The sequence below is a fragment of the Lissotriton helveticus genome, chromosome 12, assembly GCF_964261635.1.
Source record: "Lissotriton helveticus chromosome 12, aLisHel1.1, whole genome shotgun sequence".
Taxonomy (NCBI): Eukaryota; Metazoa; Chordata; class Amphibia; order Caudata; family Salamandridae; genus Lissotriton; species Lissotriton helveticus.
Window position 1 is genome coordinate 107,257,848 of NC_136073.1, and position 18,437 is coordinate 107,276,284.

Consider the following 18,437-nt stretch of genomic DNA (forward strand, 5'->3'; position numbering starts at 1 on the left):
ATCACATAAACATATTATACAGAGATATATGAAACATAGCAGTGTGTTAATCAATGTGGAGGGAATATTACAAGTTGGATTACAACCTGTAAAACGTACATTAAATACTTTTAGGTATTATATGTTAAGGGTACTTGGTTTAGAGCAGCGGTACTCAAAGTACAGCCAATGGGCCACTTACAGCCTGACAGGCCTTACCATGTGGCCCCCAAGGAAAACAACAGCAGTCACGGATTCTGCACCAGTTCTGCTGTTGTGATTCCTCAGGCCGCATTTGCCGGGAAAAGTATCAAAGGGCATGCGCAGACAATCAGTGTCTTTGTATGCTCACTCGCGCCCCCGCCCTCATCTGCCTCTGTGATATCATTTGCTTACGTTGTGGCAGAGGGAGAGGCCTTTCAAAGAAGGCACCATTAAGAAAATGGGGTATAACCCAGAAAAACTCAAAGGACCTGGGTATTCGATAATACAGTAAACAGAGTGGTCCTGGACATAATTCATTTAACGCTTTTCATTGTAATACTCAATTCAATTCAAAAGCTTTTATTCGATTTGTACATACAAATCATACAAGCAGAAATACATGATTGAAATATTAAAAATCACCATATAATTATTCCAAAAAGGAAAAGAAGGCTAAAGTGCATCAAATTGGAAGTGATCCCGCCTCTATAGGCCAACATTATTATAAAATACAAACATTCTTACATTGATTAGCTGGGGATCAGTAGGAGTTACTCGCTAGACTTTTCATGGGGAACTGTACATTAAAAATTATTATAATCAATCAATACTGTGGTCAACTTCATGTTTAGTAATACCTTAATTACAGAAATTGATATAAAATTTAAAAATGGGAGCATATCTATACAGACAGGAGCGTTAAACAGTAATATCATCATAAACAGATCCTGGCAGCTGTAGAGCATAAGTACAGACAGGTAAGTAGACAACATTATAATACAATACTTTTCCTGGCAGCTGTACATTTTAGAATAAAAGTAGCCAAAAAAAAAACAAGTCTCCTCGTTCTCTAATGAAGATAAAAATATCAATGCTGTTTGTGTGGTGCAAATGTTATATTTGATAAAGATAGGTTTAAGGTATTTTAGCCTAAAGCACTGATAAAATTTGCAAAAAAGCAAAAAATGGCAACTACTCTGCCTAGAGGTGCTATCGCATGGACAGGGTATGTTTGAACTAGTCTTTGTATTTGGAAAAGCAACCAAGTGGTGTACTATGCCCAGTCTGACCCGTGTTAAAACGTACTGGTGAGAAGGGCGAGTCACAAATACAAGATAGGATTGTAGTCCGGGAGCTAGATTTAGGTCTTTATAAAATTTTATAGTAACAAGATTGCCAACGGCTTTGTCTCGTTCAGCCTTACGAAAATTAAGAAACGTTATCTTGATTTCTTTTTTTGAAATGGAGACAACCTTTTCAGGCTCACGAAACACATCAATATTAAAAAGAAGTAGATACCAACGATGAATGTATCTTAACCATGATACACGTGAGGAGTGATCCAAGCCTATACAGTCAAGGATAATGTCCTTGGTGAATCGAGTCTCTGGCTTAGCCCAAATAGAACGCCACAATAAGAGTGGCCGAACTGCTGCTAAGTCAGAAATATACTCGATCCCAGCTTCTTCGTGGATCAGCTGGATGGAGGCAGAAGGGGGAACACATAACATCCTCCTTAAGAACTTGTTTTCCTCCTTCTGCAAGGAAATACCCTCACAGTGACCCCATACCCCTGCCCCATACAGAGCAGAGGAAACACAGCATACATTATAAATGTTCATCATATCTAGAATACTTCGTGAGCCGAGTTTAGAGGCAAAACGAAATATGCTACTAGTGGACCGTAGCATTTTTGTTTTTACGGCCTCAAATTCCGCATTCCAAGAACCTCTATTATTATATGTTATTCCCAGATAACAAAAGGACTTAACAGAAGTTAGCTTTTCCTTATCAAGGAAGAAAGTGTGCTTTACCTGCTTGGCTGCCTGACCACATGACATTACATATGTCTTAGTTTTATTCACACGAAGCCGCCTAGCTTGAATGAACTGCATAAAATTATCAATTAGGCGCTGTAGGCCCAACTGTGTTCGCGATAAAAGAACAGCGTCATCCGCATAAAGTAACAGCGGAACAGGTTTACCATCAATCAAAGGGGCATCTGCTGGGATGTCAGTCAATGATCGGTCGACACCATTAATAAAAAGGGAAAATAAAAGCGGGGCTAAAACACAACCCTGACGTATGCCCCGTGACACTCTAAAGAACGGGGTACATTCGCCAAGGGTGCCATAGCGGACTTTACATGAGAGTTTTTCGTACAATCTAGCTAAAAAGTACACTATTTCCCTTGGTGCCCCGGCGTCAAGCAGAACCTCCCAGAGAATGTTATGGTTAACCAACTCAAAAGCGCTGCTCAGGTCAGCAAAACATAAAAAGAGGTTGCCACTTTTGGCCACAGTATATTTACTGATTAAAAGGTCCAGATTTACGCATTGGTCCAGTGTACCCAGGCCTTTGCGAAAGCCATATTGGACTCTAGTTAGAATGTTAAAATCCGTTGCCCAGTCTTCTAGCCTCTTCAGCAAGATCCTACTCATCACCTTTACAGAGGCGTCCAGTAATGAAATAGGACGATAATTAGAAGCCTCTGCCTTGTCACCTTTCTTGTGTAAGGGAATGATAAGCGATTGACCCCAAGTAGAAGGAAATTCACTTTCGGCCGCACAATTGAAAACCCTCACCAAAATGGGAGCCCATAACGCTGTTTCGTCTTTGTATAAATCCATTGTAATACTCATTTTAAATCTGAGTTATTTCATGGGACTTAATCCTGAAAAACTACAAAAAGAAGAGAAAAAAACATACAAAGCCAAATGCATATTCAGTCTTATTGGTAATGCCTACAATAAACTTCAAAACAATATTCTTATAAGCACTATAAATTTGCAATTTATTTCACATTCTTATATACAAGAGATCGAGGGGATACTGCGAGGTGCAATAGAAAGTGCAAAACGTGCGTGCTCAAGTGAAAGAGAGAAAGTGACTAAAAGGACAATGCAATGCTTTAAACAAAAAACTAAGGTTCTATTCCCTCAATAATGATGAGCCTGCCCCACGTATTTAATTATACGATTTGCTCAATGTTTTTCCAAGAGAGGGGGAGGGGGACAGGGGTGCAGGCTTCAAAAATGGGGGAGATAGTCGACGTTTTGACCCTTGCGCTGTGGAGGGAGAATCAACATCTCAGCTACTGGTCTTCCTCTGGACGGACAAGGAGTAGGGGGACCTATATTGTAGTAAGACAGTGCCCTTTCAATGAGGTTAGCCACCAATTAATGATGTGTTAAATTAATTATGTCCAGGACCACTCTGTTTACTATACTTTCAAAGAAGGCAGGCAGGTTGCTGGCTTTCTTTTTCAGCACACTTACCTGCCCTTATCCTCACCTAGCTTGCTGACCTTTCACAGCCAGTGAGAGGAGGCAGCATCCCTTCCTTCAGGTAACAACAGTCACCCAAGTTCACTGCTGCAGCCAATACGTTTTTTTAATGTAATGTTGGGTGCATGCATGTGTGAATGTATGAATGTTTGTGTATTTGTGAATGGCTATTTGTATGTATGTGCGTCCATGAAACAGAATGTGCATGTGTGTGCCTGCCATACCTCTGCTGGACATTATCCGCTGCCACAGATATGCCTAATTGTTTGTAGTGCTCAAATCTGCAAACAGAATTGGAAATATTCATGACAGTGCACCATTTTGTACAGATTTGAATTCATAAGTTCACGAGTAGCCTTATGGTCCAAAAATGTTGATTGGAATAAGTCATATAGATGTTTGAGAATGATGGTGCTACTGGTTTAAAAGAAATTGCGACTCAGTCGTGTACGCATAGACTATGCTGATACATCCCCACATAAGGCACTCTTAATGAAACAAAGTTTTCAAATTGTAAATCCAATGCGTTTATTATTGGTTCAATAAAGTTGTGGTTCAAATCAGGTTTGATATTCACTTCATATCAAAGCAATCCTTAGATTTTTAAATGAGGAACGAACAAATTAGTAACTCCAATGCATTTCGGGCGGAGCCCTTTTTCAAGGAGTTCTGTAGAGAAGAAGAGATAAGGTAGGGGTAAGATGAGGAAGCTGAAGAACGCGGTAATTGTGTGAAAAAACAGGGGTGATATGCATTACAAAAGCGGTGAAAAGTGAAACGTGGGCTGTCCAGAAGTCGTTTATTATGAAGTTAACGTGCCGATCAATAAGTGATGGAGAAAAGGAACAAGATACCGTGAACTCATTGATAGCTAAGCCGGTGCTCTCACCAGAAAGTGCGTGATGTTAAAAAAACGAAAAACAATAAAACGGGGACTAGGCGCATAAAGTTAACATTGACAAACAAAACGGGTGCAAAGACTTACTTCGAAGTACAAGGTAAGGCGTCGCGTCACAAACAGGTTCGAGGGCATTCGAAGGAACGCTGCAAAGAGAGTGTCGGCCATGCCGTATAATAAGGAGAAAGGTGCAGACATCAAGGAAGGACTCAAAGGTGGGCCTGAGTGCGGCTGAGTAAGCGCCATGTTTGCATGGTGTAATGGGCTGCAAATGAACAAGGTGAAGAACGTGTGAAGTATAATAAGGGACAGCGGATATATAAATTATGAAAAAGTAAGAAAGAGGAAGCTAAAGCAAGAAACTGGAAAAATATAAAAAGGTGATAGGGAAGTCGACCCTTGAAGTGGATAAAAGAGTGACAGAACATAGGTGATAGGCGTGTATAGAACCAGCTCACATATAGAGGAACAATGTAACAATTACAAATAACAGCTATATTCAAAAGGATCATTAAGACCGAAAGGTTTATAAGTTTGCAAACGGTATATCCATTCCAGTTCTCTTTTAATGGAATGACGAGCTTCTGATAAATGTTGCGCAACATTTTTCAGAAGCTCGTCATTCCATTGCACAATTACAATTTATCATCCTTGAGACTGTCAACAAAAGAGAAGGAGTTGACAACAACAAACATCTCCTTAAAAGAGAACTGGAATGGATATACCGTTTGCAAACTTATAAACCTTTCGGTCTTAATGATCGTTTTGAATATAGCTGTTATTTGTAATTTTACTGTATTTCATGTTACATTGTTCCTCTATATGTGAGCTGGTTCTATACACGCCTATCACCTATGTTCTGTCACTCTTTTATCCACTTCAAGGGTCGACTTCCCTATCACCTTTTTATATTTTTCCAGTTTCTTGCTTTAGCTTCCTCTTTCTTACTTTTTCATAATTTATATATCCGCTGTCCCTTATTATACTTCACACGTTCTTCACCTTGTTCATTTGCAGCCCATTACACCATGCAAACATGGCGCTTACTCAGCCGCACTCAGGCCCACCTTTGAGTCCTTCCTTGATGTCTGCACCTTTCTCCTTATTATACGGCATGGCCGACACTCTCTTTGCAGCGTTCCTTCGAATGCCCTCGAACCTGTTTGTGACGCGACGCGTTACCTTGTACTTCGAAGTAAGTCTTTGCACCCGTTTTGTTTGTCAATGTTAACTTTATGCGCCTAGTCCCCGTTTTATTGTTTTTCGTTTTTTTAACATCACGCACTTTCTGGTGAGAGCACCGGCTTAGCTATCAATGAGTTCACGGTATCTTGTTCCTTTTCTCCATCACTTATTGATCGGCACGTTAACTTCATAATAAACGACTTCTGGACAGCCCACGTTTCACTTTTCACCGCTTTTGTAATGCATATCACCCCTGTTTTTTCACACAATTACCGCGTTCTTCAGCTTCCTCATCTTACCCCTACCTTATCTCTTCTTCTCTACAGAACTCCTTGAAAAAGGGCTCCGCCCGAAATGCATTGGAGTTACTAATTTGTTCGTTCCTCATTTAAAAATCTAAGGATTGCTTTGATATGAAGTGAATATCAAACCTGATTTGAACCACAACTTTATTGAACCAATAATAAACGCATTGGATTTACAATTTGAAAACTTTGTTTCATTAAGAGTGCCTTATGTGGGGATGTATCAGCATAGTCTATGCGTACACGACTGAGTCTCATTTCGTATTGTGTTTTTGACGGAAACACAACCCACTAGTGCACCTACAAACTGTCAAGCCCACTTTCAACTGGTTTACACCATTTGCAGTGCATCACTCATCACCACATTAAAAGAAATTGCAGCAGACAGCGAAATATTTATCTGGAAACAAGTTGACGATGATGAAAATAATACATTGAAAAAGCATCAGGAAAAACATGAGATGTGCATAGGCAGCTGAAGTGTAATAAATAATGCTCTTTTTCTTTATGTATAGTGCATTATTCCCATCTACTTGTCTCTCTCATGTACTTTGCGTGCCCAATGCATTGTTTCATGCAGCAGTATCACACATAGAACACCTGGGTTCTGCTTCCAGGCTTTGCAACAATTTGTTTTGTGTTTGACTCACAGAATCTCACATCAATGGGCTTGTTCTGCCTGTTCGGCATTACAATGGGTATAAAATGCAGCCATAATACGATGTAATTTAATTGTCTTTTCATTGGCTTTTGAACGGAGTATAAATATTTAATCACTCCAGTTGAAGGTGATTTACACTCCCAACAATACGTTAATTACATGAAAGTTAAAGGTAGTTTGTGATTTATTACAATTGAATGCTTCATGTTTACCTGTTTAATAAAAGTGTGCACCTGTAAGGAAACAAAAAAATGCCTCAGTTGTGAGGGAATAGCCCCAAATTGTTAGTAGTTGGAAATTGTTAACACACCTCATGTGTTCAGAAAATACTGGAGTCCATTTTCTGAGGCTGCAACACACAGAATGACGTGTTTCTCTCAGAGATTTCACAGCACTGACAGATTTGCAATCCTGCAAAAAGGTTTTGAAAGACCCAAATACCACTAATTTGCTGAGTAGAGTTATTTTTGTGATTCCTATAACATTGTTCACTGTGACAGAACCAATTGGGCAGCATAAATGGAGTGTGTTTTCAGTGGAAACTCTGTGAATGCCCAGCTCTTTGACAATACTGGCATTGTTAAGAGGATGGTCCATTGGGTTTTTGGGTATTCCAAATGCAAAATGCTAGTTCTTATGCTTTGTATTTTAGTGTCAGGTTTCCACAGCTTACAATTTCATTCAAACTTTCAAAATCCACTTACACGGTATATAAGCAGGCAAACTGCTCTTTAAACTCATAGGGGGAGATTTCTATTATTTTGCACCATGTTTGCATCACAAAAGTATTTATTTTCCAATTTACTTTTCAGCGCTAAACTAGTTTAGTGATGAAAATAATGTGAGAGTAACGGAAAGCAGCACATAGTGGTGTTTTGCATTACTTAGCACCAAGGAGGCTCACCATGGATGGAGTATGGGTGTTACCATGCAACCACCCAAGGTTTCTGACTCTAAACCCTATTTACTAAATAAAGTAGACAGGATTTAGCATCAGAAAACAATGTCCTTTTGAAGTAGGCGCAACGAAGGAGAAATGCTTTCATTTCTCCTTCCTTTTCCACCTCTGCGCGTGTGCTGCACTTTACAGCACACATACAATGAGGGAAAAGAGTTAAAGTTAGTCTATGCATTGTATTTTGTACTTGAAGGGTACCCTTACAGTACAAAACCTATGCTAGACTCATGAAGATACCTTTGCACTATGACGCAAAGGTGCCTCTGTGTCGCACAGCAGCTGATTTCGGCAACAGTGCTAGGGAAAGGGGAGGCGAGTGCCATATTTCTGTAAATATGGCGCTCTCCTCCTCTCTCATTTTCATGCACTACAGCATTTGTGGCTGCTGTACTGCTCTGAGTGAATAAGTGGTAAATCTGGCCCACAGTTTCACTTCTGCAAAGGAATTTACAGGGAAGTCTGACCTTTTCCCCTACGACTATCAGAGGGTGGGACCCTCTTTGCCCCAACGACTACCAGAAAGCAAGACCCTCTCTGCCCCAACAACTACCAGATAGCAGGGACTTCCCTGCCCCAGTGACAACCTAAGGGCAGGACCCTCTCTGCCCCAAAGACTATCAGAGGGCAGGGCCCTCTCGGCCCTAACGACTATCAGAGGGCAGGACCCTCTCTACCATATGTGGCCTGACAGGGCTACTAATGCAAGTGGCAGGCTATTTTGCTGAACAACTATTTTACCTGTCTGGGGGATATCGAAAGGGATTTGCTGTAGTGGATGCACTGTACAAACGTGAATTTACTTTATTAAGAAAGTGTGGTCTCATGTTATGTCTTTCTTAATTCCAATAATGCTCTAAAGTAGGGATGGATGTACATGAGACATGTGATACCAAGATGTTTCATTTGTGCACACTAATATCTAGTTATACGCTTAAATGCATGAATACATCTAAATATGTCAAACATGCAGCAAGAATTAAACACTGAATGTGGACATTAGAAACTTTTAACATCACATTTTATTTTCATACATGTTCCCTCCAAATAGCAGCATTCAATTGTCACCTCGTTGATTGTGTGCAGAGCTCTGTAACTAATAAGGGGTTGTGTCATCGGTCGTGCTATCGGTATTGAACACAGATCCTATTTTCCTGCAGTGTTCATAAGGAACCCCTCAGAAATGGCATACAGCCCAGTGACAAAGTCTTGCAAAAGACCCAGATCATACAAAGTGAACACAGGGTGTTCCAGGTTTCGTGGGAAGAAGAATATCTTTTTGTGGAATGTCCAAAAGAGAAAGCTACTTGTCTCCTTTGCAAAGAAAATGTTATTGTCCTCAAAAGATTTAACCTGGATTCAACCCAACATTCTGACTTCACAGAAAACTTTCCAATGACCTCAACACCGCATTCTTTGAAAGTTGCATCACTGAAGCAAGTCCTTCTAAACCACATATCACATAAAAAAAAACACATTTACAGAGGCAGAGCTGGTTAAGAATAGTTTTCTTTCGGCAGCAGACATTTTATTTTCCAACTATTCTAATAAAGGAAATATGGGTATTACAGATTCCACATGCACACATAAAATTGAGTCAATGAGTGACAATGTTCTAGAACAAGTCATCAATGCAGTAAAGCTGTCCCCTTTCTTTAGCATTGCTTTTGATTAGTCAACAGAATTAGGTGATGTGGCTCGGTTAATGGTGTGGGTGAGACATTTAGAACAAGAAATCATTCCAAAGAAAGAGCTCCTCTGCGTTTTGCCAATGCATGGTTACACAAGAGGAGAGGATATATTGACCAGGATGTGTATTTTCTTCAAATCTTGTCACCTGCCATTTAACAATCTTGTAAGTATCACTATAGATGGGGCACCCTCCAAGAGTTGACCTGAGAGGGGCTTTGTATCTCTGTTAAGAAAAAAATCTTCCATCTTCCACTTTAATTGATTATCACAGCATAATCCATCAGGAAGCATTGTGCTCGAAAATAAAACCAGGACAACTAAATGATGTTATGAAGCAAGCAGCACAAATTGTTACTTTTATTCAAGCATCAGCACTCAACCACAGACTTTTAAAATTATTTCTGAAGAATGCCGACTTGTTTGTGCATATTGAAGTTAGGTGGTTGAGCAAACGTAGGGTGCTAGTAAGGTTTATTATTTTGCTTCCAGAAATAGAACAATTTGTAATCGGTCAAGGAAAGGCCTTCCCAGAATTGTATGACTTGCAATGGCTCTCCATGCTTCCTTTTCTGTGTGACATTTTATCACATTTTATTGCTCTCAATCTGGCACTTCAAGGTAGACAGAAACTTGTTTCCTTAAGGATGAGTGCCATATATTCCTTCAAAAGTAACCTTGGCCTGTTCCGAGAGCAGCTGGATGATGGTGATCTCACACAATTTCCTAAATTGCAGGCCTTAATCCAGAGTGTTAAAAAAAGCTCAGGAAATTATGTTGAGTCTCAATCTGTGTGCTTATCTGAGGAAGTTTCTGAGGACATTAAGAGACGATTTTTCTCAGTTTAGAGTTCTCACCCCACTGGCTTTATCCATGGATGGTTAGTGCAAGGAATCTTGAAGCTGTGGAACTTTTTGGTTTGCAAAGGGCACAAGCTGATATGGAACTACTTGACATGCAATGCAGCTCTGTGCTTGAGTGCTCTTTCTTGGGAAGGAATCAAAAGATTTCTGACAAATTGTGCCCTCGGACAAATTTCCTCTTCTTTTTACCTTGGCGCACAAAATACTTTGCATGTTTGGCTCCACATGTGTATGTGAGTGTTCCTTTTCCACAATGTGTGATCTAAAGAAAAATAAACTAAGAAACAAACTGACAGATGCACATCTGGATCACCTCTGAGACTTGCACTTTCTGAAAAGGTTCCAGAGTACAAGAAATGAATTGCGGACATGAAGTGTAAAATTAGTGCGTAAATTCTGTGCCTTGGAATATACTTTTCCGCATTATGTGTGCCTTTGTACTTGCTGGTGTATATTCACTAAAAGGCCTTCAAATCAGAGTAACACTTTCTATGCAGCATCTAAATTGGGAGACTTGCACTACAACTCTCTAACACTGGAGAACACTGCATGTCTTCTTCACTTAATCTCTTCAGGTTTGATGTGAGGGAACTACTCTCCAAAATTGCTAGTGATACCTAATAATCAGAATGCATTAAGTACCTAATGAGAATGCTACTTCTTTATCAGAATAAAATACATTTTTAAAAGTGTTGGGTTGAATATACTTTTAATTGACAGAGCTTTATTTACATCAATGTGTGTGATTTAAATCACAAGGGGCACATGTTCGATAAATTACTTGAGCATCCTTTAGAATTTACATTTCAAACCTATCCACCTGTTTGGTTCATGATGCAGCATTCTCTAAATCTTGAAATAATGAAAACTGCTTATCTGCAAAAAGAGTGTTACTAAACCTCCATCTTCTAGGGTGTGGCACATTGGATATGAAGTCCCGAATTAATATAACTGTGGTGTAATGTGAAATAAAATAGGCTGCATTGTCAGCAAAAAGTAGTTGTTGACATAATTGTTTGCTATGAAAAAGATAATCTAATCAAGATTGGTAATTGTGAACATGTGAGAATAAAGTATATCCTCTTTTATCAGGGTTAAAGATTCTCCAGGTGTCAATATGATCTTTGAGAAATAACTCTTGAAAATTGCTTTTGCATATTATTAGGAATGCATTTAACTTTGAAATCAATACCTGGATCTATCATCTGGTTCCAATCACTACCAAACATTATATAATCTGTGTACATTGAAATATTTTGCAAGCTATATCTTTCCAAAATTTTGTATCTGATCATAATTATTGAATAGTTAAATAGGAATGCAATCAACATTTAATTTGACTACTATCCACCTTCTGTATTATCATGCTCCTGAGTAATGCCATAAACATGTAAAGATTTTGCACATAAAATAACTCCATTTTGCATTGTCAATTGGAGAAAAGAAAACATTACCAAATCAACCTCCATTGAGTTTTAACACTTCTTTCTTATCCAGATGAGATTTTTGTAAATTCTATTTGAACTTTGAGATTAGCAGAATAGTTTAAAATCCTTTGCCTTTTGACAGGCATGTTAAGTCCTTTTTTGTTGCATGAAGGTACCACAAGAACCAAAACTAAAAATATTTAAATTATATCAAATAATTACACACTAAAACATTAACTAAACTGTCAACTGAGCATAAACGATTAAACAAAGATATTGTTTCAAAAAGTGTCACATAAGAGAAACTTTAGATAAAATAGACTAGAACGAAGAAAAAGAAAAGCAAGAAAAAGAGGAGTTTAAAAGACAAAAAACAAACAAAAGAAAAAGACATAACTTTGATGGTCACAGACAATTTGGGATTTTTAGGCAACATTATGAAGACAAACATCATCACTCCAGCATATCCAGGGAAAAGGATCATAGCAGCGGTAGTGTTGGGAAAAAACCCATAAAAATAGAGGAGAAAAATTAAACTAGATAATTATATTAGATATAGAATTAACAAAACATTCTGTAACAACAGAGGAGAAAAATTAAACTAGATAATTACATTAGATATAGAATTAACAAAACACGCTGTAACAACAAGAATAAATAATACAAATCCAGCAGGACCGGACTGGCCAACATGCATCCAGCATTTCCCCAGAAGGCTGGAAGGGTGGGGGCCTGTTTTGTTACTGGGGGCCGGTTTTGCAGCAGTGCTGCAATATCAGCCCTCAGTAACAAAAGCAGCAGTGCTTCACACTCCTCCCCTCACCCCCTGGGGCTGGTCCAGCAAAATTTCCAGGGCTGATTTGAGTTCCCAGTCTGGCCCTGCTGCCCAGTATCAAATGACAAAATATAAAAATATAATTCAAATGCTTGAAGAGCAAGACATATCCATGTCTTCTCTGAAACTATCTATAATGCTTTTAATTTAGCAGGATCATCATAAGTAGTAATTTTTTTCTTAAATGTTTTGTTGAAAAGAAAAGGGTGAAATAAAGCCAATCGGGCATTAGACAATGTAAGAGATGGTCTCAAGTCTATGAATTTCCTTTGATGTTCAGCTGTAGCTTTTGCAACTAAACAGACATTGATTTCCCTTTCATGCTTTACCTATGTTTTTATATTCCCTTTAGACACATCAACACCACATTCAAGAGAGTACACATTTGGTGAAATATGCAATGAATATTAGAAAAATGTTTTTAAAAAAACACAGTCTCTGTCTCACTATCCTTCATGGGATTATATATATTTTTAGGTTTCGTAACCTGGCGAGGGGCGAAGCCACTCCCAGATCGAAATCTGTTGTTTCTAATAATGAGGTTAGGACAGCCTCTGTTTCCAATTGGCTAGCTCCATAAATGGAGGCTAGCCATTGGGAGACAGAGGTTGTCAATCGCGCTTTCTCTTGAAAACGCGATTCGGGGGCGTTTCTGGTGCTTTTTTTAAGCCCCGCCCCTTTGTCCCGGGCCGCGCTGCGATTGGCTGCCGGCCCGGGACACCCCCGTGACGTCATTCCCCGGGCCGCGCTGTGATTGGCTGCTGGCCCGGGACCTGACTTGTTGCCGTCTGCAGCTCATCTGCGTTCCGAGAGGGGAAAAAACGACAACAGGAGGATTTGTCGTTGGCCAGGCTTGTTAAATATTGTTTACAGTTTCCTGCGTGGAATATGACAAACTATACCACTGACAAAGACAGCAAATGTTGAATTCATTGTGTAGCGTTGAGATTCCCGAATATGTTCCCTTTACAAGCAACCATTGGCAAAGCCAATAAATGGCTTAGTGCTCGCTCGTTATAATGAGCAACCTATATGCTTCAATAAGGTTTGTTTTATAGCCTATCATTTGCAGCACTGTAGTTTTGCGCTCCTGGTAGCTGACAATTACGATCGTGGGTCAATATAATCCACGGTGGTGAGTGTACAGTTGCTACGAGCCGTCGGATAGCCACGCGCACCCTCTAAGGTGTGTAAGTGTTAAGATAAAATAGCCTGATCAAAGTGGTGCCTGATCTTAACATGGCCGCAGACGAGGCCCTGCCCCTCGCTCTGGTTGACTTGCGCAGACCGTGGTGGTCAATGTGGGTTCTGCCGAACGTGTCCTTTTTCTGTTTCTCGCTCCGGTTTCCGCTGCTGTTGGCGGGGAGGTGGCGTTGTCTTTGGCTCCGGAAGTCGTTGCCGTGCTCCAGGCTCCCCCGCCTTTACCCGTTCTGAGTTTGTTTCATTCGGTGTGCGGTTAAGCGACGAAGAAAGGAGACCCGACTGCCGCCATGAGCTTCCTGTTGTGAGTGCTGCACCTCTCCTTATTATTGTGAAGGGTCGCGACCCCCTTCTCACTCCAGCGCGTATGTGCCCCTCACTCCGCGGGTGCATGGTCACCTGCACCAGTTCTAACTGTGTTAGAAACTCAGTGTGTGAACACCTTGGCGTGCTGTTTTGTGGGCCCTATGGTAGCTCTTTTTATGGCAACCTTGGGCAGCAGGGATGTAGGAGGGGGTGGGAGCAAAATTGTGGCGTTTGGGCGCTTTGGGCACTAGATGCCTACACTGGCATTGAGCAATTAACTCTTACCACTTCATTTTTGTTAGGTTCTTTTTCTCTGTTATTTTGTCCTGTTTATGCCTTGAGATGAAACATGATTTACAACAGTATTATTTTTGATGTTGGGTTTTAGTATTTAATCTATACTTACTGCCTTGTTCACGTTTGCTCGACTAAGGATCTTTACGTGGCATCGTTCTAGAATTTTAAAGACTTAGAAGATAATCTTGTTATGGATTCGTTCGCATATGTTATTGCTGTTTGTGACTAGTTTGAAACTATGGTTCCAGCAACGGATCCTGTCCTAAGAATGGTTCGCACAAAAAGCACATTTGTTTATTAACCTATTCAGTCTGACAGCACTTTTAGCATTTTAATAAAACATGCTGAAAGTAGGTCTCCGGAAATCCTCCTAGTGACAGACGCAAATGCATCAACGTTTTATCGTCCCACCACATGATGGACACACACTTTATAGATCACTGAGAAGCCTGAAAATAATAACTCGCATGGGACTAACCTACTGGGAATGCATCCAGTAATTCCAGGACTGAAATTACATTCCACTTTCTCTGACTCCGGACGTATACAGTGAGGCAATTTCTTGAAAAGTAAACATTCTCCTAGTGAAAGCAGTTAAGAACGGTGCCCGGGGCAGTCCTTGGGAAGACGCTGGCCTGCGGTGTCCCCTTGTGTATTCATCTGTCACGGCTGGGTGGGTGGCCAGGTGGACCTATTGGGCGTCAGACCAAAAGCTCAAATGAGTTCTCCAATTCAGACGTAGTTAAATGTTGATATTTGCGAAGGGCAAAATATGTCTGCCGTCGTGAAAAATTGGAAGTCATCCTAACCTCTCTGGACGACTGTCAGCACCACGACCCTAAAACGTCCCAAAAAACAAAGTGTGAGTGGCGCTTTTTAAAATAACATACTTGCTGAGCAGGGCCAGTGTTGGCTGCCCTACAAATGAGGAAGGATCACAAGTAAGGAAGGCCCTTTCTCTCTACAAGACGTCAGGCCCTTCTTGACAGCCCCATTGCGTGCACAACTATCGCTGTTTTGCTGTAGTCATGAGTTTTCACGGTGGTTCCCTTTTTTTCTTCTTTCCGAAATGATTCTTTCTGAATAGTCTTTTGTGAGGGGGGGGGAGGGGGGAGTTAAAAAAAAAAGTGAGGCTTTGCATTTCGGAGCCACATACTTGACCTTAAAGCATCACTCTTCGACTGCAGCTTCTTTCCGCGGCGCAACTGGCGTGGAAGGACAAGTTGATCTGTCATTCTACTCAGCCTTCGCCTGCCTGTATTAGTTCAGTGTGTGTGAACCCCGTGCTGCCTGCCCTACCCATTTTTCATGGAGGTCCGTCAGGAGGAGTACCTTGTGGGTGTGGTAGGGAGCACATTTGTCTCCGCAGTGGGACATGATGTGACCTGCATAATAAAGCTCTAACTGAAAGGCCAAGCTTGGCGAGCTACTGGTGTGGAGATTCTTGCAGCCGTACACTAGCCCAATGTCATTCTCGGAACCCTTCCGACTTTATTTCTTACAGTTTAAATGTATTCATATTTTTTTGTAGAAGGAGCGGCCCAGTGCTGAATGCCACGCTATTGGAAAAAAACCCTCAGAAATAAACATGTTTGCACTGTTTGTTTCAAGTATGCTCTTTTAATATTCAGTAAAGGATCGTTTTTTATTGGGTTCTTAAATTAAAATGTGCACCTATAAGATTAAAGTGTTTGTAATACATTTACATTTGCTCATCAAACTGCGCAGTATTAGAAGACACAATTTGACAGCACACGAGCCCCCCCCTCCAAAGCATTCCCTGTAGACTTTTTTTTTGCCGTTCACCATTACGTCTAGTTTTGCTCTTGCTTGCCCATTACTGTTGTGCCACTGTGTCTGTCACATTCGTTTTTGAATTAATGTACTTTGTTTCTTACATTATTTACCCCGGCTTCGTGTTTCAGCAATACAAAAGGATCCCTGAGATACCTTTAGAACAGAGTTGACACACACCATATGATACACTGCCTCTTAATTTGTACCCGCTTGTCAAAATTGTATCAAACGTGCATTTGAAATATACGTTTTTAGGTTTTGCCTAGCAATGCGTACGAAGTACGCATGCGCTAGCAAAACCTCTTGAGTTCTATGTCGGGTGATGACCCGCCTCTGTCTATCATTGGCTAGCTCCATAAATGGAGGCTAGCCATTGGGAGACAGAGGCTGTCAATCGCGCTTTCTCTTGAAAACGCGATTCGGGGGCGTTTCGCGGTGGTTTTTTAAGCCCCGCCCCTTTGTCCCGGGCCGCGCTGCGATTGGCTGCCGGCCCGGGACACCCCCGTGACGTCATTCCCGGGCCGCGCTGTGATTGGCTGGCCGGCCCGGGACCTGACTTGTCTTTCTAGTTTACTATTTTATCTTCCTTCTTTGCGCCCATTTCCCCTAGTGCTTGAAGTTTAAATATAGAAGTGCAGGTACTCATCGTTTTACAGTACTTGTTTGCACCCGAGAAGCGCTGCTGCTCTCCCATTAAAAGGTTTGCACCACTGCGTAGTTGTGCTGGTAGAGTGTCCCTTTTAAATTTGTGCTGGTAGAGTGTCCCTTTTAAATTTTAAGACGTTCGTGTACTTGGTACGCCCCAGTGCCTGTCCATTAAAGGCACTGTTTTTCACTCCTCTCTTCTGTGTCTGTGCCTGTCTCTCGCTTCTCGGCTAAGCCACCCCACCTCCTCCGCCCACTCACCTCCCTCCTCCTCTCCCCCTGTCTCCGGCTCCCCCGGGCTCCGGCGGGTCAGTCTCTCCACGGGTTATTTATGACCCTTCACCCGGCGGCGCTGCGGCTCCGGGGCCGCCGCCAACAGGAGCTGTGGGGCGCTCTGGCATGGGGCCGTGAGGAACGAACGAACGGTGCCCAGGGCAGCGACCAGCAATAGCGAATGCGAGAGAGACCTAGGAAGTGACGGGGGCAAAGAAAGGGATAAGTGGAAAGGAGAGTAGGAGGTAATGAATCAAGATTCGTGTCCCTCGCAATACCTGGCCCCACCCGTGGCCCACTCCTCTTAGTACCTGCCCCTGTCCATCAGCCGTTTATTCGCACGCACGCGCCCCTCCTGCTCGGGGCAGCCATTTCCATCACTTCATTCAATTCTTCTCCACATCACTCTCCACTCTCCAATGACAATGCCATTTATTTATCTGTTTTCAAAACCAACACATAAATACAAATTTTGTAATTTACAATGCCAATAGCTCTAACTTCTCCAAAGGCGAAACCGTTGCATTGTAAATGCTTGTTTTATTATGTAGACCACATATTAATGTTGAAAAAACATTCTTAAAGAATCCCATACATTGACGCAATATTTAAATACATCCATCATAAGGTGTGAACCATTCTGACGTCCACTGAAACGCTGCGTCAATAGACTTTGTTCGATTTTTCATACAGTATTATAACAAATTGAGATGAGATATATATGCATCTAGTTGCCTATGCACAACATTATTTAGACATTATTAGTAAAGATTTATCACTGTAGCAAAATACATATTTTATGTTGATGTAATGTTTATTATTTGCAAATGCATCTTTAGGCATACATAAATTAGCATATGTACACCTAGATATATTATCCATTTCAATATATTTAGACTTTAATAGGTTGGGGGTGTGGCATGCTTGGGCTAGACCATGGGTACTCACAAACATTGCCCCAGGGGCCACAGACTATGGTCTGTGGTGTGCCCGAGGGCCACATTAATGTCAGCACTGTGGGAGTGGCTTTTGTGGGGGGTTAAGGTCGGCGTAGGGGAAGTGAATCACATACATGGTGTGGTCAGTGATTCATGGAGTTATTTTAAGGGGTTCTTTCCCCGCTGCCCTCTAAATGAAGTCCCTAGTCTCTATATGAGTCAGAGATTTTGACAAGACTGTGTTACTCTGTATCTAAATTGCTACTCTCTACTGCACCTTGGGGTAAGTCTTTCTGCTTGCCATCACTACTTTGGGAGACACAAGTCTAAAAAGGAAGTAACTTGATTACTGAATTTAAATGAAATCAAATTGCACAACATGAAACCAGAAAATCTAGGATAAATCCTGACTTCCCCACTTGACACAGCTGTTAGATCCTAGGCAATTGCCTAATTTCACTTTACTTCTTTTTTCATCATTATGACATATAAGAGCACATTGAAATACATGAGTGCTGGATAAATGCTGTACAAACCTTTTGTATTTAACTTAATAAACTATAATGTTGGCCATGTATAATAACAACCCTGACCATCCAGAGGGTTCCACGTGGCAACTGACTTGCATCTTAATTCACCATTTTGAGAGATTTATCCAATTTTTACACGTTTGTTGCAAGATGTATTAAAAAA